Below are 26,728 nucleotides of genomic sequence, written 5' to 3' on the forward strand. Positions count from 1 at the left end.
GATTAATGCCCTTATAAAACAGGCCCCTGAGAGCTGGCTCAGCCCTTCCACTATGTGAGGATACAATGAGAAATCTGCAATCCAGAAGAGGGCCCTCACCAGACCATGCTGGCACCCTAATCTCTGACATCCAGCCTCCAGAACTGTGAGAAATAAATTTCTGTTGTTTATAAGCCACCCAATTTGATGATATTTTTGTTATAGCAACCCAAATAGACTAAGATACCTACCATTCAAGTTTCACTTGTCTGGAAATATTCCCATATAAGAGGAAGTTGTTCTTTCCATTTAAAGTCACATACATATTCACATAGGTGAATATGGCACATAGTCAAGCACAGGTTGAGTAATTCAAGGATTTTAAAACCTAGCCATAGTGGGTAGGGTTTGATGGAGAGGTATGGTTAGGTTACAGGAGTGAGAGGGCCATGGCTGGAAGGCCATGAATGGTAGGCAGGGTTGGGCCTTCTCAAGTGTTAGTGGATCAGGGCTGGCTGAAGAAGCAGAGAGGATTATGGTGGTATCAAAGACAGTGATCACAAGAAGAAAGGTCAGTGGGAGAGGCTGGGGTATAACTAAGGAGAAGAGATTAGACAGAGAAATGGCACTGGCAGAAACTAAGGCCAGAATTTTAAAATAACTCTAAGTGGATCTTATTAATGTCACAATAGAGTCTTACAGGTTATCTGAGTCAGAGGTTGCAAACTGGCTATCTGCAGGACAGAGCCAATCCAAGGCAAGCTTTGTCTGGCCTGCACAGTGATGTAAAGTAATTCACGTTAGTTGATAATGTTAAAAAATGTGAGAGAGTTTGCATACAAATCTGGATATCCAGTATCTTTTGAAGAATCAGAAGGTTTGGCAAAATGGGACCTGTATTGTCTCAAAGCAATGATCTATTGGAGAAATGAGGTCAGTAGTGGATGTTCTCTTTAAATGAAACTAGGGCTCTCCAGTTTACCTCACTTCCTATCACTCCCTATTGTTTATCCGATTCTAATGCAGTACATCAATTGCTATAACCTTCCCTCTTGCTCAGACTATTGTTTTTCTCACAGGAGACACAATTACATGATCTGATTTACATTGCCTGCCTGCCCTTTTCATGCATCTGAGTTTGGGACCCCTGGATCTACGGAAAAACCTCTATTTTAGAGATAGTAAGGTCCAAGGAGGTCAAGGGACTTGCCCATGGTCTCACAGCTTAAAAAAAAAAAAAAAAAAAAAAAACCTGTATTGAAGTCTGACTCCTAATTCATTGTACTTGTTTCTACTACATCCTATTATGCAGTTAGGAATGTGTAGCACATTGTGGTCTTTTAACTGGGAGAAGTTAGGTCTTCTGTCCTCAGTGATTTCTCATTTCCTCTTCCTCCTTCAGACAGGGAAGAAAAACTCTTCTCAGTTATAGATTATTATAGTCTGTCAGGATGAATCTTATTTATTTACGTATGCCCTATTATCCATGAACAGCCCATAGGTCTCTCAGGAAGAACCTTAGTTCCTTATGACAGAGTAAGTGATAGCAAGGGTTTGAGAGGAGACTGGGTCATTGGAGCATCTGTAATTATCTACATTGGATTTGTGCTCCTGAACCCTGCTGTCTTCTGACACCCAGATCTTAATAGCTGTGATTTTGACCAGAGTTCTGATACTATCCCTCAGGAAAGCACTGGGAAATTTTCCCTCCCCGTTTCTCCTATTAATGCTTCTAAAGATAAAGATTCCCTATTGAAAATTCTGTAAGACCTATTCTCATTCCCTAAGATTGAGCCTGCATACATTTTCAGGATAAATACAAATATCTAATACAATTCACATTTCATATCTATGCTCATTCATTGTTAATACTTTCCAATTCACCCAAGTTGGTTCGATAAAGCAGAGAGTTAAAGGGGAAATTTTTATTTGCTCCAAATTGTCAAATTCATCTGTCTACACATATCCCAGTAATGGTTAATACTTCGAGTTACATAGATTTGGATTTTGAGGTCCAATTAATTCTGGAGTGTCCATTACTTTTATATCAACAATAAAACAAATGTGAAATTTAAATTTTCAGAGTTCCTTCTTAACTTGGGAATCTAAAAAGGCTTGGAATTTAGAACTTCAATCCAAAAGCCTGTATTACTGTCCTGAACAATTTGGGTACTGGGAGCAGAGATTGGATGAAAGACCCTTAGTAGGCATCAGGAAAGAGAGAATCTGCTAATGTTTAGAGTATGAATTTATCTCGTTTTATTTCTATAAATGCCAAGGACTTTACCACCAAAAGTGTGTATGAATTTATATAGCTTCTAATCACAGAAGAAGAATATGAAATTGGCATATATCTGGGAAGCTGCGGGTTCTTGCAGAAAGTTGTGAAATGGAAAGCAGAAACTCTCATTCCATTTAACTTAAATACAATAACTTACATAAACATATCATCCATCATAAAGCAGATGCTAATCAATGAGCCAGTCAATTCAAAATGTATTAGCCAATTCATACTGGATTTCATATACTAGGTACTGACATTAAACATTGCTCCTTTAAATTGTCTCTTACTAAACCAAATGACAAATTAGCTATAGATTTATAATAATGGAATTTAGGTTGCTAGAAACAGAATTCCTAAATTCCTGGGGCAAGAGTTCTTATTTTCAAAAAGAAAGCTTTAAAAATACCAAAAGAGTAAGAAAAATAGTGAATATCATTTTTACAACAGAGATCTGGTTAAAACAGGACTCTTAATATCAGAAATTTCAGAGCTTGCTTTGACACCAAGATAATTATCGTCTATTTGGCCCAGTCTCCTATCTCTGACTCATAACCTCACTGACTGGCTATAAAACAGAATACTCTGCTTTCTTGTTCTACCTGAGTTTTGTTTGAATTGTAATCTTTCCTGTCATGAAAATTGATCAAATATGGAGATGCTGAGTTGTCTTTCTCTTCACACACACACATACACACACGCTAAGCAGAAAATCAGGCTTGAAAATTGGTTGGCTGTTTTGCCTTTAAAGTTTTGTTAATGTGTAGGTTTATCGATCAAGGTGTTCAAGAAGAGAAGTATCACTGCCCCTAATGATGTTTAGATATTACCTAATGGCAAGACACAGGAACAGGTGACATCTTTAAAAAATGAGGCAAGAGATTTTTCTCTTCAGGTCATTACCCATCTCCCCTTGGAAAGGAAAGTCATTTGATGTATTGGAAGAACTCAGTGAGGTCCAATATCCTGCTGTCACACATATTCAGGGTAGGTTAGTGACACTCACATAATACCTGTGTATTTCAGCTGTTAATCTGGGACATCAGGCCCCCCATTCATGATTTTCCCCGTGCTATTGGTAACTGCAAGTTGATTCATTTTTAAAATAACAAGAAAATGGTAAGTGAGAATATTAAAAAAAAATAATCCCACCATTATGAGATAACCATTGTTAACACTTGGTTTATTTCCTTACAAATTTTTTTCTATGTATAGGTTGTGTGTGTGTGTGTGTGTGTGTATACATACAACACTTTAACAAAAATTGGGATTATTGTCTATGTAGGTTTGTATCCTGGTATTTTTACTTAAGAATATACTGTAAAGATTTTTCCATGGCACAGGGAAACATGTTTTTGACAGCTGCATAATGTTTCATGACCATACATTATTTTGCAGCTCTCTTACTGTTGGAGATTTAGGTTGTTTTCAATTTATCAGCGTTATAAATAATGCTGCAATGAAGTTCATGTACATAATGTTTTGTCCACAAATGATTAGTTTCTGAGGATACATTTTTAGAAGAAATATTACTGGGTTAAGGGTATGGACAATTTTAAGGCTTTTGATATATGAAGTTGTGTTGCCCTTCAGAAACATCGTTTGATTTAACTCTAGTACCAGCAGTGTCTTTTCTCTACACTTTTTCCAGCACTAGAATGTGTGTGTGTGTGTGTGTGTGTGTGTGTGTACAACACACACACAAATAATCTTTGTCAGTGTGGGAAAGTGTAATAGGCAAAAATAGTGTTTTATTACTTTAGTATCTTGTTAGTCATTTTTCTTACCCACTAGGATATTACATTTTGGGTAAATTCTCCATCCCTAAAGATGGCTCCTGTGGAAATTACCAAGCAGTGCATCTTCTTGAATGAGGAGCGAAGAGTCTCACTGCCTGATTCTCTAATATATGCCTAGAAGGGTAGGGTTGATAATAAAAGCCATGATCTATATAACCATTAATGTATGTTAGATGTTTTAAGTTACAGTTAACCCTTGAACAACACAGGTTTGAACTGTGAGGGCCCACTTATAATTTTTCTTCAACAGTAAATACTACAGTATTACACCATCTGTGGTTGGTTTAATCTGAATATGTGGAAATGCAGATACAGAGAAACCATGTATACCCAGGGCCGACTATAACTTACACACGGATTTTTGCCTGCATGGAGGGTTGGCACTGCTGATCCCAGCATTGTTCAAGGGACAACTGCATTTCTAACTTCACCATGCCATTTCAAAGGACTTTCCTCATTATACTGATGAGGAAAATAAGGCTCAGGAAGCAGGGTATTAAAATAGGCTAAAAGTATAGACATTACAGTCAAATAAGCCTGATAAATTATCTGCACAATTTACTGACTGTATAACTGTGTGTGAACACATGTAAAATGAGGGCCATTATACCTACCTTGTAGGGTATTTATGCAGATTAGTGAAATAATGAATTGCAACCTGGATCCTAATAATGCTCAATTAATAGCACTGATTATTTCTTTTTGAAAAATACATAATAATGGTAGAGATTAAATTTGCTTAAAATTTACATCACTAGTATCTACTAAATCTGAGATTTGAACCCAAATCATATATCCGAAGCCTCATGTTATTTTATTGGTCAGAGCCATCACAGCACTGCTTGATGATTCACAGCCAATGAAATAGCAACAATTTGAACCCCAAATACTGTGATAGATGATGAACTATGCTATTTCCATCTCTGCTTCTCCTCCTCCTCAGTCTCAACCTAGACAAGTGTCCTAGTAGGACTGCACAGACTCTGAAACACAACACTAGAGAAATCATGGTGATTTTTTTCTTCAGAAGGCTCATTCTTTTTTTTTTTTTTTTTTTTTAAAACAGATCTAGATGTTTAATCAGCCAATAAAAGATCAGGTTAAAACCAGAAGGCCAAGACAATTTCCAGCTGGCGTCCTGTTCGTCCTCAGAGGATGTGGTTTTTGCCTGTTAGCTGTGGTACAACTGTTTCAATGAGATTCTCTGTCTGTAAGAAATGGTCAGAAAGAAGGAAACTCCCTCCCTATATATTATACACTCATTATGTACTTTCACTATTGGAAATGATTATAATGATAACATTGCTTTTATTTCTTTTTTTTTTTTTTAAATTTTATTTTACAAATTTAATCAGTTATACATATACATATGTTCCCATATCCCCTCCCTTTTGCGTCTCCCTCCCACCCTCCCTATCCCACCCCTCCAGGCGGTCACAAAGAACCGAGCTGATCTCCCTGTGCTATGCGGCTGCTTCCCACTAGCTATCTACCTTACGTTTGGTAGTGTATATATGTCCATGCCGCTCTTTCACTTTGTCACAGCTTACCCTTCCCCCTCCCCATATCCTCAAGTCCATGCTCTAGTAGGTCTGTGTCTTTATTCCTGTCTTACCCCTATGTTCTTCATGACATTTTTTTTTCTTAAATTCCATATATATGTGTCAGCATACAGTATTTGTCTTTCTCTTTCTGAGTTACTTCACTCTGTATGACAGACTCTAGGTCCATCCACCTCATTACAAATAGCTCAATTTCATTTCTTTTTATGGCTGAGTAATATTCCATTGTATATATGTGCCACATCTTCTTTACCCATTCATCCGATGATGGACACTTAGGTTGTTTCCATCTCCGGGCTATTGTAAATAGGGCTGCTATGAACATTTTGGTACATGTCTCTTTTTGAATTATAGTTTTCTCAGGGTATATGCCCAGTAGTGGGATTGCTGGGTCATATGGTAGTTTTATTTGTAGTTTTTTAAGGAACCTCCATACCGTTCTCCATAGTGGCTGTACCAATTCACATTCCCACCAGCAGTGCAAGAGTGTTCCCTTTTCTCCACACCCTCTCCAGCATTTATTGTTTCTAGATTTTTTGATGATGGCCATTCTGACTGGTGTGAGATGATATCTCATTGTAGTTTTGATTTGCATTTCTCTAATGAGTAAAGATGTTGAGCATCCTTTCATGTGTTTGTTGGCTGTCTGTATATCTTCTGTGGAGAAATGTCTATTTAGGTCTTCTGCCCATTTTTGGATTGGGTTGTTTGTTTTTTTGCTATTGAGCTGCATGAGCTGCTTATAAATTTTGGAGATTAATCCTTTGTCAGTTGCTTCATTTGCAAATATTTTCTCCCATTCTGAGGGTTGTCTTTTGGTCTTGTTTATGGTTTCCTTTGCTGTGCAAAAGCTTTTAAGTTTCATTAGGTCCCATGTGTTTATTTTTGTCTTTATTTCCATTTCTCTAGGAGGTGGGTCAAAAAGGATCTTGCTGTGATTTATGTCATAGAGTGTTGTGCCTATGTTTTCCTCTAGGAGTTTGATAGTGTCTGGACTTACATTTAGGTCTTTAATCCATTTTGAGCTTATTTTTGTGTATGGTGTTAGGGAGTGATCTAATCTCATACTTTTACATGTCCCTGTCCAGTTTTCCCAGCACCACTTATTGAAGAGACTGTCCTTTCTCCACTGTACATTCCTGCCTCCTTTATCAAAGATAAGGTGACCATATGTGCGTGGGTTTATCTCTGGGCTTTCTATCCTGTTCCATTGATCTATCTTTCTGTTTTTGTGCCAGTACCATACTGTCTTGATTACTGTAGCCTTGTAGTATAGTCTGAAGTCAGGAGCCTGATTCCTCCAGCTCCATTTTTCGTTCTCAAGATTGCTTTGGCTATTCGGGGTCTTTTGTGTTTCCATACAAATTGTGAAATTTTTTGTTCTAGTTCTGTGAAAAATGCCATTGGTAGTTTGATAGGGATTGCATTGAATCTGTAGATTGCTTTGGGTAGTAGAGTCATTTTCACAATGTTGATTCTTCCAATCCAAGAACATGGTACATCTCTCCATATATTTGTATCATCTTTAATTTCTTTCATCAGTGTCTTATAATTTTCTGCATACAGGTCTTTTGTCTCCTTAGGTAGGTTTATTCCTAGATATTTTATTCTTTTTGTTGCAATGGTAAATGGGAGTGTTTCCTTGATTTCACTTTCAGATTTTTCATCATTAGTATATAGGAATGCCAGAGATTTCTGTGCATTAATTTTGTATCCTGCAACTTTACCAAATTCATTGATTACCTCTAGTAGTTTTCTGGTAGCATCTTTAGGATTCTCTATGTATAGTATCATGTCATCTGCAAACAGTGACATCTTTACTTCTTCTTTTCCGATTTGGATTCCTTTTATTTCCTTTTCTTCTCTGATTGCTGTGGCTAAAACTTCCAAAACTATGTTGAATAAGAGTGGTGAGAGTGGGCAACCTTGTCTTGTTCCTGATCTTAGTGGAAATGGTTTCAATTTTTCACCATTGAGGACGATGCTGGCTATGGGTTTGTCATATATGGCCTTTATTATGTTGAGGAAAGTTCCCTCTATGCCTACTTTCTGCAGGGTTTTTATCATAAATGGGTGTTGAATTTTGTCAAAAGCTTTCTCTGCATCTATTGAGATGATCATATGGTTTTTCTCCTTCAGTTTGTTAATATGGTGTATCACGTTGATTCATTTGCGTATATTGAAGAATCCTTGCATTCCTGGAATAAACCCCACTTGATCATGGTGTATGATCCTTTTAATGTGCTGTTGGATTCTGTTTGCTAGTATTTTGTTGAGGATTTTTGCATCTATGTTCATCAGTGATATTGGCCTGTAGTTTTCTTTCTTTGTGACATCCTTGTCTGGTTTTGGTATCAAGGTGATGGTGGCCTCGTAGAATGAGTTTGGGAGTGTTCCTCCCTCTGCTATATTTTGGAAGAGTCTGAGAAGGATAGGTGTTAGCTCTTCTCTAAATGCTTGATAGAATTCGCCTGTGAAGCCATCTGGTCCTGGGCTTTTGTTTGTCGGAAGATTTTTGATCACAGTTTCAATTTCAGTGCTTGTGATTGGTCTGTTCATATTTTCTATTTCTTCCTGATTCAGTCTTGGCAGGTTGTGCATTTCTAAGAATTTGTCCATTTCTTCCAGATTGTCCATTTTATTGGCATAGAGTTGCTTATAGTAATCTCTCATGATCTTTTGTATTTCTGCAGTGTCAGTTGTTACTTCTCCTTTTTCATTTCTAATTCTATTGATTTGAGTCTTCTCCCTTTTTTTCTTGATGAGTCTGGCTAATGGTTTATCAATTTTGTTTATCTTCTCAAAGAACCAGCTTTTAGTTTTATTGATCTTTGCTATCGTTTCCTTCATTTCTTTTTCATTTATTTCTGATCTGATTTTTATGATTTCTTTCCTTCTGCTAACTTTGGGATGTTGTTGTTCTTCTTTCTCTAATTGCTTTAGGTGCAAGGTTAGGTTGTTTATTCGAGATGTTTCCTGTTTCTTAAGGTGGGATTGTATTGCCGTAAACTTCCCTCTTAGAACTGCTTTTGCTGCATCCCATAGGTTTTGGGTCGTCGTGTCTCCATTGTCATTTGTTTCTAGGTATTTTTTAATTTCCTCTTTGATTTCTTCAGTGATCACTTCGTTATTAAGTAGTGTATTGTTTAGCCTCCATGTGTTTGTATGTTTTACAGCTCTTTTCCTGTAATTGATATCTAGTCTCATAGCATTGTGGTCGGAAAAGATACTTCATACAATTTCAATTTTCTTAAATTTACCAAGGCTTGATTTGTGACCCAAGATATGATCTATCCTGGAGAATGTTCCATGAGCACTTGAGAAAAATGTGTATTCTGTTGTTTTTGGATGAAATGTCCTATAAATATCAATTAAGTCCATCTTGTTTAATGTATCATTTAAAGCTTGTGTTTCCTTATTTATTTTCATTTTGGATGACCTGTCCCTTGGTGAAAGTGGGGTGTTAAAGTCCCCTACTATGATTGTGTTACTGTCGATGTCTCCTTTTATGGCTGTTAATATTTCCCTTATGTATTGAGGTGCTCCTATGTTTGGTGCATAAATATTTACAATTATTATATCTTCTTCTTGGATTGATCCCTTGATCATTATGTAGTGTCCTTCTTTGTCTCTTCTAGTAGTCTTTATTTTAAAGTCTATTTTGTCTGATATGAGAATTGCTACTCCAGCGTTCTTTTGGTTTCCATTTGCATGGGATATCTTTTTCCATCCCCTTACTTTCAGTCTGTATGTGTCTCTAGGTCTGAAGTGGGTCTCTTGTAGACAGCATATATATGGGTCTTGTTTTTGTATCCATTCAGCCAGTCTGTGTCTTTTGGTGGGAGCATTTAGTCCATTTACATTTAAGGTAATTATTGATATGTATGTTCCTATTCCCATTTTCTTAATTGTTTTGGGTTCGTTATTGTAGGTCTTTTCCTTCTGTTGTGTTTCTTGCCTAGAGAAGTTCCTTTAGCATTTGTTGTAAAGCTGGTTTGGTGGTGCTGAACTCTCTCAGCTTTTGCTTGTCTGTAAACGTTTTAATTTCTCCATCAAATCTGAATGAGATCCTTGCTGGGTAGAGTAATCTTGGTTGCAGGTTTTTCTCCTTCATCACTTTAATTATGTCCTGCCACTCCCTTCTGGCTTGTAGAGTTTCTGCTGAGAGATCAGCTGTTATCCTGATGGGGATTCCCTTGTGTGTTATTTGTTGTTTTTGCCTTGCTGCTTTTAATATGATTTCTTTGTGTTTAATTTTTGACAGTTTGATTAATATGTGTCTTGGTGTATTTCTCCTTGGATTTATTCTGTATGGGACTCTCTGTGCCTCCTGGACTTGATTAACTATTTCCTTTCCCATATTAGGGAAGTTTTCAACTATAATCTCTTCAAATATTTTCTCAGTCCCTTTCTTTTTCTCTTCTTCTTCTGGAACCCCTATAATTCGAATGTTGGTGTGTTTAATGTTGTCCCAGAGGTCTCTGAGACTGTCCTCTGTTCTTTTCATTCTTTTTTCTTTATTTTGCTGTGCAGCAGTTATTTCCACTATTTTATCTTCCACCTCACTTATCCGTTCTTCTGCCTCAGTTATTCTGCTATTGATACCATCTAGAGTATTTTTTATTTCATGTATTGTGTTTTTAATTGATGCTTGATTCATCTTTAGTTCTTCTAGGTCCTTGTTAACTGTTTCTTGCATTTTGTCTATTCTATTTCCAAGATTTTGGATCATCTTTACTATCATTATTCTGAATTCATTTTCAGGTAGACTGCCTATTTCCTCTTCATTTGTTAGGTCTGGTGGGTGTTTATCTTGCTCCTTCACCTGCTGTGTGTTTTTCTGTCTTCTCATTTTGCTTATGTTACTGTGTTTGGGGTCTCCTTTTTGCAGGCTGCAGGTTCGTAGTTCCCGTTGTTTTTGGTGTCTGTCCCCAGTGGCTAAGGTTGGTTTAGTGGGTTGTGTAGGCTTCCTGGTGGAGGGGACTACTGCCTGTGTTCTGGTGGATGAGGCTGGATCTTGTCTTTCTGGTGGGCAGGTCCACGTCTGGTGGTGTGTTTTGGGGTGTCTGCGGACTTTTTATGATTTTAGGCCACCTCTCTGCTAATGGGTGGCATTGTGTTCCTGTCTTGCTAGTTGTTTGACATAGGGTGTCCAGCACTATAGCTTGCTTGTCGTTGAGTGAAGCTGGGTGCTGCTGTTGAGATGGAGATCTCTGGAAGATTTTCGCCGTTTGATATTGTGTGGAGCTGGGAGGTCTCTTGTGGACCAGTGTCCTGAAGTTGGCTCTCCCACCTCAGAGGCACAGCACTGACTCCTGGCTCCTCAATTTGGGATGATTTGTTGTCTATTCCTGTATTCCACAGATGCAGGGTACATCAAGTTGATTGTGGAGCTTTAATCCGCTGCTTCTGAGGATGCTGGGAGAGGTTTCCCTTTCTCTTCTTTGTTCTCACAGCTCCTCGGTCTCAACTTTGGATTTGGCCCCGCCTCTGCGTGTAGGTCACCGGAGGGCGTCTGTTCTTCGCTCAGACAGGACAGGGTTAAAGGAGCAGCCTCTTCGGGGGCTCCGGCTCACTCAGGCCGGGCGGGAGGGAGGGGCATGGAGTGCGGGTCGAGCCTGCAGCGGCAGAGGTCGGCGCGACGTTGCAGCAGCCCGAAGCGCGCTGTGCGTTCTCCCAGGGAAGCCGCCCCTGGATCCCGGGACCCCGGCAGTGGCAGGCTGCACAGGCTCCCGGAAGGGCGGTGTGGACAGTGACCCGCGCTCGCACACAGGCCCCCTGGCGGCGGCAGCAGCAGCCCCAGCGTCCCACGCCCGCCTCTGGGCTCCGCGCCCTCAGCCGCGACTCGCGCCCGTCTCTGGAGCTCCCCCACGCGGCGCTCTCAATCCCCTCTCCTCGCGCACCAGGAAACCAAGAGGGAAGAAAAAGTCTCCTGCCTCTTCGGCAGCTCCAGAGTTCTCCCGGATTCCCTCCCGGCCAGCTGTGGCACACCAGCCCCCTTCAGGCTGAGCTCTCACCGCCAGCCCCAGTCCTCTCCCTGCGCTCCGACCGAAGTCCGAGCCTCAGCTCCAGCGCCGCCCGCCCCGGCGGGGGAGCAGACAATCCTCTCGGGCCGGTGAGCGCCGCTCGGCACTGCTCCTCCGTGCGGGAATCCCTCCGCCCCGCCCCACCCAGGTATGTGGGGAGTTTCTTGCCTCCCGGGAGGTCTGGGGTCTTCTGCCAGGGTTCAGTAGGTGTTCTGTAGGAGTTGTTCCACGTGTAGCTGTATTTCTGGTGTATCCGTGGGGAGGAAGGTGATCTCCGCGTCTTGAAGGCTCAATCTTTACTTCCTTTGTGTTGGGTACCAAGGCTTCAACATTTAATTATATATTGGACAGACCACTGTAATTTGATAGCAGTTTTTTGCTTTGAAAATGTTCATTTACTTTAACATGTTTTTATGGAGTGTTAGACTCAGAATCACATACTCTTAAGTATGTGATTAAATATGCGAGACTTTAAAGATTCTATAGTCCAAGCTCTAACCCACTGTGAGAAAGTTCTCTACAGTATCCCTGATGGGTGGTTAATCCAGCTTCAATTCAAAAGCTCACTACCACACGCAGGAGCACAGTTATAGAACCATGAAAATGAGATTAGAAGGGACCTTGGAGATTGTATGGTATATCTCCTCCTCTCACCTAAAGTTATAAAATCATTGTGAATTCTGTCTCCCTGTCATTGTACAACATGATGGACCTTATACCCAGTCTCCATCAGGTCCTGCTTTATTTTTTACCCTGCCCACTCTTATAACGTTGGCCATCCTCTTTTGGATACTGCTTTGTAACATTCCCCTTTCAAATTAAGTTCCCTGAATTTAGTATAACATTGAAGAAGTTGCCTCCCTAGAGTAAAAGAACATTATCACCTGTTGTTATTGTTCTCATAAGGGAATCTACACTTTCATTATTGCAGCCTAACTCAGCATTTACTTCTGGTTGGCCATATCACATTTTAATATGTCAGTCAGTCTTTTTAGTAAACTAAAAGTCCTAAATTCTTTTTTTACTGACTATTAATCAGGTCTCCCTGTCTTAGCAAACTTAAGTTGCCATATCAAAATACCATATACTAAGTGGCTTAAACAATAAAAATTGATTTTCTCACAGTTGTGGAGGCCAGATGTCTAAGATCAAGGTGCCAGTATGGTCTGTGTGTGGTTGAGACTCTCTTCCTGGCTTATAGATGGCTGCCTTCTCACTGTGTCCTTACATGGCAAGGAGAAAGGGAGAAAGCAAGCTCTTTGGTATCTCTTCCTATTAGGGCACTAATCCCATCATGAGGGCCCCAGCCTCATGACCTCATCTAAACCAAATTATATTCCAAGGGCTCCTTCTCCAAATAGCATCACAGTGGGGGTTGGGGCTTCAACATATGAATTTGGAGGAGGGCACAATACATCATATGAAGAACCTAGATACTAGACTCTATATATTTATTACAATTAAATCAATTAATTTAACCTTGGTAATTTCACTCCCTTCTTTCTTGAAAGGGATGAAATCATCTGAGCCTGGAGATTTAAACTTAGTTACAGTAAACTTAGTGCTCTCTCATGATAACCTCCTTGGTCATTGGGTTTTAATTTCTTCTCCCCAGTTTTTGTTCTACCTTTTCCAGTTTGGAAAACACTCTGCTTGATACAAAGTTTTATTCTTTAGTCCACTTGGCTGAATCTAAGTTACTTCAGAAATACTATTCTACTCAATTAATTCTTTCTACAAATGACTAAAATTCTCCTTGACCAGAGCATAAGTTATGTACCACTGTTAACAGTGTTAAGGAATGGTTAAAGATGTTCTTGTTACACAGAGTACAACTGTACACTTCTTTTTAACCACTGAAGATCAAGAGAGATATGAACTTTTTATGCTATCAAAGGTCCCAGTGCAAAACTGGAGCTGCTAACATGTAATAAAGCCAGAAACAGCCATATAGGTGTTAAGGCACACTTTTATCTTGTTTTTTTTTTATCTTTTTTAATCTTGTTTTCTGTAAATTGTTTTAGCACTTTCCTTAGGCCTTTGATTGGTGAAATGGTATTGACCACTTACAAGCCTTCTTTGTTTCTAGCCTGGTTCCAAAGATTGTTTTACTTTAAAATCTCTGTGTCAATTATCAGTCCTTCTATGCTATATTATTTGAAATGCAGAACACTTTAAAAATGTAGACAGTCATGCATCCATACACACATGCATATGTGTGCACATGTGCACACATGCATACACAGGCACACACAAACACACGTGATATATATATATATATATATATATATATATATATATATATATATATATATATATCACTTCCAAGTTTCCTATTGTAGACCAAAGCTGGCTCCAAGCTAAGTTTTGAGGGTTATCTTTGGCTCCCTTCTCCCTCTTATATACATAAATCTCCCTTCTTACTTTTGCTTGTCTTATCTAGACGTCTGTGTCCTCATATTACCGAGAGGCTCTCACAGGGAATTCAGTACAAATCTACTTTTCCTGCACAGTAAAGACTTGCTTTCCTCTCCCTCATAAAAATGTAGCAGTTCCTCTCCTTCCAAGATTTTCTGACGTTTCCCATTGCTACTGCTAGATAACCTATGCAGACACTTTAGTAACTGCTAATGGTTTTATTCTTTGTAGGCAATACACTTTTACTTAAATTGGGAATTTCTTAAGACACTGCCCTAACCTAAATGAATTGCTCTGATGGTAGGACTGTCAGGTGCTATAGGGAAAAAGGCAGACATTTCTTTGGTTCCTAAATCTGATTCACTAACTAAAGTCTTTCTACAGATCTAGCATGCTCACCCATCCAACAATAAAAATAAATACTCAATTGTAATTTTTAAAAGTTGGAAATGGAAGGTTATAAGGTTAGTATGATTGATAAGAGAGGATGATAGCATCCTTGTAGAAGGAAAATTATCTTAAATGTAAGTTTCACAGATGTATAACCCTCTCAGCCATTAGTGACCTGGCTGGTTCCAAAAGATTTTTGAAACAGAGTTGAGATCAGCAAAATATCACTTTTTTGATTGTCTGACTGGTATGACCATCTCTATGATAGTAGACCTAGAAGAAACTATGACTCTTGGTTTGGTCGTTTTCCCCCAATATAGCAGGAGAGATGAGGTAGCATCTCAGAAAATAGAAAGGGGAACTTTTGGATATAATCACTGGCTGTTTCCTGATGGATTACAGATAAGAAACCCTTATGCCCTGCACTAATACTTTATCTCTAGATTTTTTTTGTGTGTGTGTGTGGTATGCGGGCCTCTCACTGCTGTGGCCTCTCCTGTTGCAGAGCACAGGCTTCGGACGCGCAGGCTCAGTGGACATGGCTCACGGGCCCAGCCGCTCCACGACACGTGGGATCTTCCCGGACCGGGGCACGAACCCGCGTCCCCTGCATCGGCAGGTGGACTCTCAACCACTGCGCCACAAGGGAAGCCCTATCTCTAGATTTAAAAGCTGAAATGTGAAGGTAAAAGCAAGTTAAACTGGACAAGGAAAATATTTAACAGGAAATTCAAGTAAATACCAATGAACTTTACTTATATTTGGCGTTTTCACTATTAAAATAATGATAAATAGCACTGATAAAAGAAAAACAAATTCAAACAATAAGTTACTCCTTTGGTTGTCTACAAAGTATGTCACATCTATGAAAACCTAATTGTTAAGTAGGACTTTAGCTGTTGATCGATACATGAAAATAAACACTGGAACAAATGTGTGTATCAAATGAAAATTAGGCAGTGGCCCTTGACACAATCTGCTGCTCTTTCCTGGTACCTTGTATTCCTTCTTAGGGGAATGTATGCTGACCAATTTAGAGGAGGTAAAATAAAAAGTGTTTTATGAAAGGAAAAAAGGAAGAATGGATGGAAACATAGAGAGAAGGAAGGAAGGAAGGAAGGAAGGAAAGAAGGAAGGAAGGAAGAAAAGAAAGCAAGCAGGCGGGCACACAGTACAATCTAAATGAGAACTAAAGCTTTGGGATTTTTTGCCCTTTATCACTTGTTTTGAAGATGTGGAGATAGAGCATCTCAGTGATTTCTGAACAAGACCCTTATACCCTTTTATCCTAATGAGATAGAAATACTTTTGCCACTCTTACTTATTTTCAAAATTTTACAAAACTTTGTTATTTTTATTCTCATACTCATTAGGGATTTAGTATACCAATTCAGACCACTTGATCCATCAAGTCTTTCAATATATTTGCCCAGCAGAAGTCAATTTTATGCCTTCTCAAGAAAGAGCATGGACCCAACACAGTTGTAACAAGGTTTATTTTTTACAAGTTAGAATAACTGAACAATTAACCAAATATAACATGTTTATCAATAGGATGGGGTTGTTCCTTTTTTACTTTAAAGCTGATTAACAAATGTTTTAAGACTTTGTGGAGTTATGAAAAAAAACTGATAAATTGCCCTCAAGGAGAAATCCCTTTTAGGTTGACTTTAGCCAACTAATAAAATCTCTGAGATATGATGCTAACACCAGAATTTGTATTCCTACATGAACGGCAAGTGAACCGATCAGAAAAGTCCTGTTAGAGGAGAAAACTTTTGGCTGGGTCTTAAAGGTGAAGGCCGTAAATTAATGCAGAGAAAGAAAGGATTCCACATGAAAGAAATAGCTAGAAAACAACACAGATCTGGAAGTTAAGGGAGATGAAACGTACATACATTATTTTACAGAGAATGGTTTGAAAAGGTAGAACAGAGGAATGTTTGGTGCTTCATAAGAACTTTAGATATGAGGTTGCAAATGTATAAGGATGAAGGACAGATTAGGGATTCTGAATTCAGAGCCAAGAAGTATTCCTGCACATGATAATGCAAGGGTAAATCATTCCAGCGTTAAATTACCCTGGATTATACAAAAGACTTGAGGTGTACTCATGGAAATTTTAGGAGCCACTTTCAAATTTCTTAAGTGTATAAAGCAACTGAAATCATCTCTATCACTAAAGCCGGATAATACATGAATTCTGAAAACAAATATGAAATGATGTGATAATCCACCCTACTCCCCCACCCCCAAATTGTGGAGCTCAGCCTAATTCAATGCAGGTCACAACACTATATTGATAGGGTCCACTTGCAAGGCCAAATTCATTCTACATCCATATCAATCTGCCAACTGTTTCCTTTCAGATTTTTTTTTTTAATAATCTGGTTTAGAGGTTAGAAACTATTTTTTATCTAAGGTGAAGTGAATGTTATGTTTGTTATTTACCCTTCTTGGCCAGAGCAGTTATTAGGTTCTGCGATACAAAGAAAGAGAGGTACATCTTTGACGTTGAGTGAGAAGTTTAAAACACTGTAGTCAAACAGCAGCTGTTTGGAAAATATAAAACATTTTGTGTACTGTAGATCAGTAGATTAGAATATTCAATGATCTTCAGCTGGACACCAGGCTAGTCAAAAAGCACAGGCAAGATGTATTAGAATCTAGAGGAAATGCTGAAGCAGAAGAGAGAAAAGAATAAAAGAGGCCTAACTGCAGAGACACTTTACTGCTAAAAGTTTTAAGTTAAGCCTCATGTAAAAGAATCAGACAGCAGTCACCCTATTGCTGCAACTGCCACCATCTCCAGGTAGGGGTTTTGGTATAGTTTTCTTTACAATAATAAATTAGAGAACTGAGTGGAGTTGGGAGGTGGTGGTGGGGAGATATAGGACCTTTTCTCCTACCAGAGTAGTTCACAATCCAGAAATTTGAGAACTGTTGTTGTATTGATAGATATGACATCCATATGTGAATTCTACTTTTAAATTTTCATCCAGGTTTTTAGCATAGTGTGGATTTGTCCAAAAAGTAGTTCTTGCCAATCCTTTTTTTTTTTAACTGCTATTGAGGTATATTATACAAATCATAAAATTCACCCATTATAAGTGTACAATTTAATGAATTTTAGTATATTTACAGTGTTATGCACCTGTCATTTGAGTCTAATTTTAGAAGATTTCCATCATTCCCAAAAGAAACTTTGTGCCCATTTATAATCATTCCATATTTTCTTGCCAATTTGTAGTATGCTCTGATCAGAAATTGGGCCTGTACATGAAGCATACAAGCCAGACATGAGCTGGACTTTTCTCATCCCTTGTTCTTACAAAGTAGTTCTCCAAGTCTCTTTCATGAGACACTGTGAGGCAGGGACTCCGTGGACAGTATTTGTATACCTGAATATATACATAAAAGCCGATGGAGCTGTGGGTAAGAGGGAGGGAGAAATTGCGGTGAATCAGGGAATCATCTTGTTTTTCTTTTCCTTCTATTTACTCTATGTGCCTCATAATAAGTCAGATTTTTTAACATGAGTTTTACCACTATGTAGTGTGAAAAAGATGAAGATAACATATGCATTTACTACTACAGAACAGGATGAACTGAAGAGAGAAGTAAGTGTTAGTCACCTGAGATACAAATACACTTTTTAGGTTCAGTTATGGATTAATGACAAACAGAACACTCAAAGTCTCCCCCTCTTCCCTGTATTCAATCTACCGACCCAGTCAAGATACCCCTCTTTTATTTGGGCTCTTGATAAGCAACCAGATTATTTTGTAGTTTATGTTCTTTAAGTCTGATTTTCCTAAGAGACTGTTTGCATCAGCTGAAATATTTTTTCTTTTTGATAGCATCTGTAGAATATCCAGGAGCCTCTTTTGACTTGTGTGTCAGGAAACCATGATGCCTATCCAAAAATCAGTCTTTGAGGTGGATACATATACTGCCCTTCAATTAGGCTCTGGGTTAAGACAACATGGGAAAATCAATAGCTTATTTTCTCTCCCTCTTTCTTTTATTTCTTCTCACATTTTGAGGTTTGCTAAGATAAAAAGTTATAACACTAAAGGCCAGCATCTCCAATGAACATCCAGTGAGGCTATCATGGTCTCAAGGGGTAATGCTTCAGCCTAATCATTGTAAATCTACCAAACCAGGTCTCTCAATATGTTCCCATTCATACTGTATACAACAATGTCTACTCCCCTCTTAGAACTGAAGATCATTTTCCCTTGCACACCTTACTGCATCCTCCATCCTCCATCTCCTAGATTCTTTGCAGTGAGCTTTACAAGGAAGGTGTTAGGTAACTGGAACTCTGGTCACAGGGGAAAAAACCTATGGCATTGAACTGTGTTGTTCAATTTTATCACTTTTTGCAAGTGTCAAAACTTACATTGCCTCCCACAGGGGAAGGAAGAAATTCTGATCCCTGTCAAATATGTCCATGGGGAAGCTTATATATTGCAATAAAACTCTAGACCAGAAATAATTATGGAATGTCTATCAGTCTGCAGTAAAGAAAAAATCATGCCATGCACAGTTTTCCTTCTTTGCCTACCAATTTTTCCCCTACTTTCTTTATGAGTAGTTTATCAACTAGATTCCTGTAGGCAAATTAATCAGCAGCAGCATTCATAACAGAAGCATATACCACAGATGTTGAGAATAATTAGGGACAAGCCAGTAAATTCTGAATGGAAGCTTCTAATCTGTCACTTTCCCGTCACTAGTAAGTGATAGAGCCAAGATTTTATTCACTCTTACAGCACATAGGATATTTAGCAGTGCTTCTCATTCTGACACAAGGCAAATTAGAAATTAAAAGAAAATGAGGCAGCCATTATATGAAAAGTTTGTATGTTGGCTCTTCTAATTAACACAAAGACAACATAATGACTTAATGGGAAATAATATGAAAATTGTAGCTCTTGATGTACATACTCCACTTCATATAATATTCTTAGAATAATAGCTACCATTTACTGAATTATGTATATTCCAGGCAATATACTAAGAGCTTTAGATTTGCATGCCTTAACTCACATAATCTTCACTATTTGAAGTTGGTGATGTTAGTATCTCTATTTTACAAGTGATAATACTGAGGCACAGAGTTGTTAAGTAAGTTGGCCATGATCAAAAGTTAGTGGTGAAGCTGAAATTTGAATCCAATCAGTGTGGCCCAGATACTGTACTTTTAACCATTATGCTGAACTGCCTCTTGGACTCAGAATAAAATGATTTCCTCATTCTAGGTACACTGCATTTTTCATGGTAGTAATTCAGACTTCTAAGATGCAATTTAGTACTCTTAAGCAATAAGCAACTAGTTGTGCCAGATTCTTTCCAAACCTAAGTCATTCTCTTATAGGAAGTCAGACTTTAGGAGATAAAAGTTTTAGACCATTAGGATAACATTTAGTTTACTGCTGAAGTAATGTGGTAATGCATTAAATGGTGCCCTTGAATGCAGTGTGAGAAATATAAGGCTCTAAAATAGTGTATATAGCCTTCAAGTAAGTCATCATAAGGTCTTATTTTTTAAGTCCTCACAGAGTATTAACTTTCTGTCATACACAAGTAACTTCTTAAGCACTATTATAATTTACATTAGTTATTTTAATTATGACATGAGAAAACCTACCTGGTATCTCTTTGCTGGGAAAATTCAGAAATGGTTCCAATATAAATAACATTATGGTTAGGGACTTGGATTGGGTTATGGGCTTTGAAATGTTTCATATTCCTCTAATACACTCCATTCTAGCACCAAAAATCGAATGTATCATTCATTCTCCATCTCTCCACTTATCTAAGGTGGCAAATCTCATAGAAGGGGCATCACGTTCATCGCCTCCAGCTCTTGTCTCTCTTGCCTGCATGCCTTTAACTCTAAATGGTATAGTTAAGATTATATTGCCAAAGTAGGTTGCATTATGTCACTTAATCCTAAAAGGTCAGTATCATTCCCTAATCTTACTCCAATCATTACTTCTATAATGAACTAAAAATTCCTTAGCATAATTTTTCAAGTCTTTGGTAATCTGGTCTCAGACTATTCTAGCTTCTTCTCTTATTATTTACAATTAATTCTATCATATGCTATGCCCCAGTAGCTCCAGAATACTTGACATGCTCCAAACACATTGTTATATTTCTCCACTACTGCTTCTTTACTCATTTACTTTGAGGGAGCAGTTAAGGATATGGATTCTATGGTCAGATTACCTTATTTTGAATCTCAGCTCTAATGTTTACAAGTGGCATGGCCTTAAGCAGGTTATTTCATCTTCCTGATTTTTCTGTAGATCATTTTCCTCATCTATAAAGTAGATAATGTTAATGCCTACCACATAGGGTTGCTGTGAAAATGAAATGAGCTAAACATATGATGTGTTTAGAAAAATTCCTGCCAGATAGTGAGCTCTCGACAATCATTTCATTTTATTGTTGTTGTTATTATTCCCACAACCCAGAATACTTTCCTGCCAACTGCACCTATTGATATTTTATGTTCCTGTCGAGGATCAGATCAAATGCCACCTCCCCCATGAAGCCTTTGCCTGGCTATGTAGTCAAGAAACATAACACAATCAGTAATTTTTGCCTTGAGTTCTCCTATACTGGTGTAGAAAAGCCAGTGAAAGGAATATCATGTAATTTAACCTAGATGCCTTTTCCCCATTCCTTTTCAATCATTTACCCAGCATGCCACAAACTGGCTGCCAATTCAAACATATGTCATGTGGGCATAGTTTTCTCATTGCCACAATTGGATAAGATACACACATATGTTATATGACAATTTGTTCTGAGTCAGGCTTTCTAATGGTAGTGCTTGCACCGCCATAATGCATTTGTTTACCATGTAGTAACTCAGAAACAGTTATAGCTCGGGTCCTTTGAAATGTTCAGGGTAGAGGGTTTCAAATAGTTTCTACCTATCCTACCAAGCAGCTAAGGTACCAAAGTCTTTAAGGTAGTCTCTTCTTTAATCCAAGGGACAGTTGAAAGTTGACAGGTTGGTAGATGTTCCCCATTTTACAGGGCACTGAAGAGATGTCAGAATGAAACGTACTCCATAAATATAATTGAGCTCTCTTCAGGACACTCTTCAGTGGATCACTGGGGTTAGAAGTCTACTCCCTGAGGCTGAACAGATGAGATACAAGGATGGACATAGGCATGCCAGTCTTTAAATAACCAGTTTCCACAGAAACTCCACTGCACATACACAATCTGTTGTGTCTGTAGAGAGATACAGAGAAGTCTTTGTAGGCCTGCAACAGATCACAACATGGACAACAGTGGTAGAGACGAGCCAACAAGTAGGCATTTTCTAAGAAAGGCATATTACTTGAAGAAGCCTTCATTTCAAAATGCCTTCAGGTATGAGAAAAAATTTAGGATGCCCTTTAATGCATTATGAACAAGTGGAGATGCACTACATAATGTTGGTATTCTGGGAGACCTTGGATCAAGAAGGATAAATCAATACTTCATGCATATATAACTTCTTCCTTTCAAGAAGCTCAAAGCCTTGTTTTCTTCTTCATCTGAGCAAAGTTAAAACAATCCCAAAACGCTGAAAACTTCATTTTATTTTAATAAGTTTCTATAAATATCAGATAATCTTTCCCTCAAATTCCTAGTAAGCAGTTCTGCATATTTCACTCTAGTTTTGCATATAGAATGTCTAGGATGTTAATGAGTGTTCAGGTTTTTGAATGCATAATGATATTTCCACATGTAGGTCAGAGAAAAGGTAGTTTGGTTGAATGCTCCTTTCTTTCCTTTCTTCTGTGCACGTGTGCTATATATTAGGATTTTGAAAAACGTAACGAAGAGTAATGCTACACTTATTCACCTATCAGATTTCTAGCCAAAACAATCACCCAAGGCACAACTGAAAGCCAGAATTAAATGAATCGCCTGAAAACAGCAAGTAGTGAAAAAACCATCTGTTTTAGAGCCTGGATCTTGTACTCTTAGAAGAGTAGTACTGTATAGAAAATTAAAGTTGTCATTTTACTTAGCTTGGTTCTTTGGTTTCCTCTGAAAACACTATGCTTACCTTGCTTGAGAATGTACAGCCGTTTTAGACATATTAGCAGATGCTGTTCAAAACATACATCCACAGCTGTGAAAACTGATAGATAACTACACAGAAGAGAAAAACTAATATTTAACTGGAACATCAAACTATAGTCATTAGGTGACCACAGTGAATCGGTGATTCATTTAATCATTCCACACATACATATTGAAATAATATTTCGTGCAAATGGAGCAGCATGCACAAACGTAAGGACATGTGAGAGCATTGCTTGTAGGCAGAACAGAAAACATTGAGTGTGGCTAAATAAAGGGCACATTATAGGTCAGGGGACTAAACGGGAATGGTGATAGTCAGAGGCTGGGGCCAGAGTATGGAGGGCCTTCAGTGCTGGGAATTGGAATTTTACTTGGGGATGATGAGAAGCCACTATCAGAAGCTTTTTAAGTTTGAGAGTGACTTAATCAGATTTATGTTTTGGAAAATTCACTCCGTGAAAATGCAAGGAGCAATGGGCATATTCTATTTTTGCTTATGTAAAAAAGGGAAATATCCACATATATGTATGTATGTATGTAATATATAATATTTATGCAGGTGCTTATATGCATAGACTATCTTTGAAAGGACAAATAAAAACGGATAATACTCGATGTCTCTGAGTCAGGAAAATGAGTATCAGGCTTTGTTTTGCTGGGGGAGACTTACTTTTTACTGTCTACCCTTTACACTGATTTTCACTATGTGTCTTAGCCCTTGTTCTCTGTGAGCAGAGCACAGTGCTAGTTTAACATGCTGACACTTTATTTGGGAAGGCAAGTCCAGGGATTTGAGGATAAAGAACAAAAGGATAAGTGAGGAAAGGAAAAGCATGAAGCAGTGTGAGGCAATGAATCCCTGAGCTGGTTTCTGCTTCATCACAGGTGCTGTGAAGAGACATGGCAGGTTGTTCTCAGCAGGTGTGTTTGTTTAGCACCACTGTTGCTGGACTTTTCTGAAAGCTTGAAAAGAGAACCTGCTTCTTGGAGCAGTCCTCTGAAGGCAGAAGGGAGAAGGGAGAAGGGAGAGGGAGTTTATCTACTTGACTCATTTATTGGTCAGGTTCACCTCATGGGGAGCTAACACCCAGTACTTCCAGGTTGCATCATCCAGCCACTCAGAGGCCACTCAGGAAGCCAGATCATGCAGCATGGTGTGGCATTTCACTCATGTCCAGAAATGGAGAAATAGCTTACTATGTTTAGTCTAGGTGCATGTGATACAATGGTTAGACAGGTATGGGGCTTTAACTTGGATTCCACCTAGCTCAGTGAACTCTACAAAGGAGGTACAGTCCAAGAGGTGGGCAAACGTATTTGGAAAACAGGCTCTTGATGCGATTTGAGAAAGTGCATAGATTTGTATCCAGAACACTATTTTAATGCATCATTTTTTTAAAGCTACTGGGAAAACAGCCTCCTTCTTCTGATAGCAGTGGGAAAGGTGATTTGAAGAAAGAAAGAATAGAGGTGAAGAGTCTAGTTGTGTGTGGGGGATATTGTGGTTGTTTCAGTGGCAACAGATGAACTAAAGAAATAGAAGTAAGAAGATATATAAGACATACTCAGAAAGTAGTTTCAATGGGACTAGGTTACTGACTGGATGTAAGGAACAGGGCAGAAGATGTTAAGAATGACTGTAAGGCTTATAGGTTAGACAATAGATAGGGAAAACTGGAGAAAGAACAACTTGACTTGGTTTCTGAGGGAAGATAATGAGGTCAGCTTTGTCCATGTTGAATTGAAAGTGACAGAAGATAGAGACATTCTGATAATGATACCCTGTTTATAGTTAGCAATATATACCTGGAGTTCAAAAGGCGATCAAGGCTGGAGAGATATTTTGGGTCATGTGGATATACATGGTAGGTAAACTTGAGTTGTTTGAATCTGGAAGAATGGAGGAAATCATCAAAGGATATTTTCATTATCATCTGTTTAAAAGGCAGAGATACATACACTACATTTAGAAATGTATCCATCAAAATGATTTGTCTTAACCCTTAATAAGTAATTTAGTTTTATTAAGCAGAATCATAGAAGCCACACTACTAGTAGTCAGTCAACATATATTGGATCCCCATCATGTACAGATCACCATCCTAAGTGCTCTGAGGCAATAATAAAGTAAATGGTGGGCAGGATACCTCACATAGATGCTGACAATATAAGGCAAAGACAAGCTAGATGCATGAAGCATAGACATTAACCACCTCATAAAAGCTACTAAAGACATTATTAATCAAACTTGTATATCCCCAAAGCAACAAAAACATATATGCATAGTAACCACAAATATTTTACAAAACAGAAGTTATTTGTTAATCTGAACAGAGTTGTTATGTAACCAGTTGTTGCTGTGTTTAACACATAACAATAATTATACCAATGGTAGTAGTATCTTGATCAATCATAGATAATCTTTACTCAGGTCTAGAGGGTCCAAATGGAGACCAGTATAAACACTAATGTTTTCAGGCCAAATATACAGTGATGGGAAGGACTGGCTTTAAGGTAATGAATATTGTTGGTATAGATAAACTTGGGTAATTCAAGACTAAGTGATAAGAGCTGATTATTTTCCCTCTGAACTAAAATGTTCATCGTTTATCAAATATTTACTATGTGTTGAACACTCTGTTCAGTACTTTAAAAGATTTATCTCATTTAGCAGTTATAATTACTCCAAGGCAAAAATTATCCCCATCTTACAGTGAAGAAACTGAGATTCAGAAAGGCTAAGTCATTGTCCCAATGATGTGCAAAATTGGTAGTCATGATTAAAAGTGTGGTAGCCATTATTAGCACACTCCAATATATTCAGTTCTCTTTTCATTCCAGTACACAGAGGATTATAGTTCCCCAACTCCTTGAAATTAGAATAGGCCATACGACTAGTTCTGCCTGATGTAATGAGATCAAAAGTGACATGTCACTTTCAGGAAGAAGCATTGAAATGCTCAGACTCAACTCTCCAACCCTGTCTCCCCATGTGGCAGTGGACCCTGGAGTTTTGTATTAAAATGACAACATTTTAAGTTGGTGGAGCTTCCATCAGCCTGAATGACAATTATGTGGAGCAGAATTCCTCAACTTCCTGCTCCCCACCCTATGGTCTACCGACATTGGATAAGTAACAATACTAAGAAATAAGTCTTTGACATTTTATTTAAGCCAGTGAGATTCTGGAGTTTGTTGATACCACAGAATAACCTAGCCTACCTTGATTGACAAACAGTCTCCATATTTTTGATCCATATTCTGCCCTCTTTCCATTATGCACTGCCACATTTTTGATTTGGCTGTTTTATAACCTACATATACAACATAATTATAACTTTAAAAAAGTGTTGCCACAAATATTTGGTTTTTCATTATTTTCATTTTGTAAGTAGAATGGTGAAAATCAGAGGTCTCGATTTAGATTTCTTCAATTAAGCTGAGAGAAATTACAATGCCATCAAGGAAAGCACTTTTCATATACAGAATCTGCTGTAAATTTATGAACACTAAATAATTTTATGTCATGTACTTGATCTAAAAGCTGCCGGGAGAGAGAAATACATATTTGTCTGGGGATCCAACTTCCTACTCAACCTTCCTGAGCAATCTGCAGGCTCAACAGTGCTCATTGGGTACATACATTTTTCCACATCCCTGGGGCCTGGATGTGTTAGTGTGTAACTTACAATGGAAGTTGAACTTCAGCTAACTGACATATTCACCAGTAAGTTCTGGTGCAAGAGTAGTTTCAGTCCACAAGAATATTGGTGTTTTCCTTGAAGTATAACATGACATTTTGAGACTCAGCCAAATTATATGCTCCTCTCTTGTTTCTTGAATGCACCTTGAGGAGGATCTTGAGTACTGAAATGAAAATTAAAGTAGCTCTGGGCTCCTGGAACTGAGTTAGGATCAACTTTTTAAAATCAAGGTTATGTCAGCAGACTAGACTTAAATGAGGAAAACTAATTGATTATGATTCATCTCTGTTTGACACTGATGAATAAATGTGTTATGGAGCATAGACATTCTGATGATGACTTCTGGTAGAAAAGGTCAGGCTATGTTTCTCTATTAGTCATCACGATGTGAGTGTACTTATTCTAGCAGTGTTTGATATGACAGGTGTTAGGTTTCTATGGGCAACCCTATCCAGGGAACAAA

At 38.3% G+C, this 26,728-nt stretch overlaps 1 long non-coding RNA gene across 2 annotated transcripts in view; it reads left to right on the plus strand.

Annotated features, from left to right (window-relative positions):
* Nucleotides 1-15,750, plus strand: part of LOC132482541 (uncharacterized) — a 229,899-nt gene extending 214,149 nt beyond the window's left edge. The window contains exon 3 of one of the 2 annotated variants that reach the window (XR_009530927.1): nucleotides 14,961-15,750. This is a non-coding gene — a long non-coding RNA (uncharacterized LOC132482541). Of the gene's footprint in view, nucleotides 1-22; nucleotides 155-14,960 lie in introns of those variants that run through there. The other variant, XR_009530926.1, reaches the window with a different exon arrangement.
* The last annotated feature ends 10,978 nt before the right edge of the window (nucleotides 15,751-26,728 follow it).

Source organism: Mesoplodon densirostris, chromosome X (assembly GCF_025265405.1).
Source record: "Mesoplodon densirostris isolate mMesDen1 chromosome X, mMesDen1 primary haplotype, whole genome shotgun sequence".
In the NCBI taxonomy this organism is placed as follows: domain Eukaryota; kingdom Metazoa; phylum Chordata; class Mammalia; order Artiodactyla; family Ziphiidae; genus Mesoplodon; species Mesoplodon densirostris.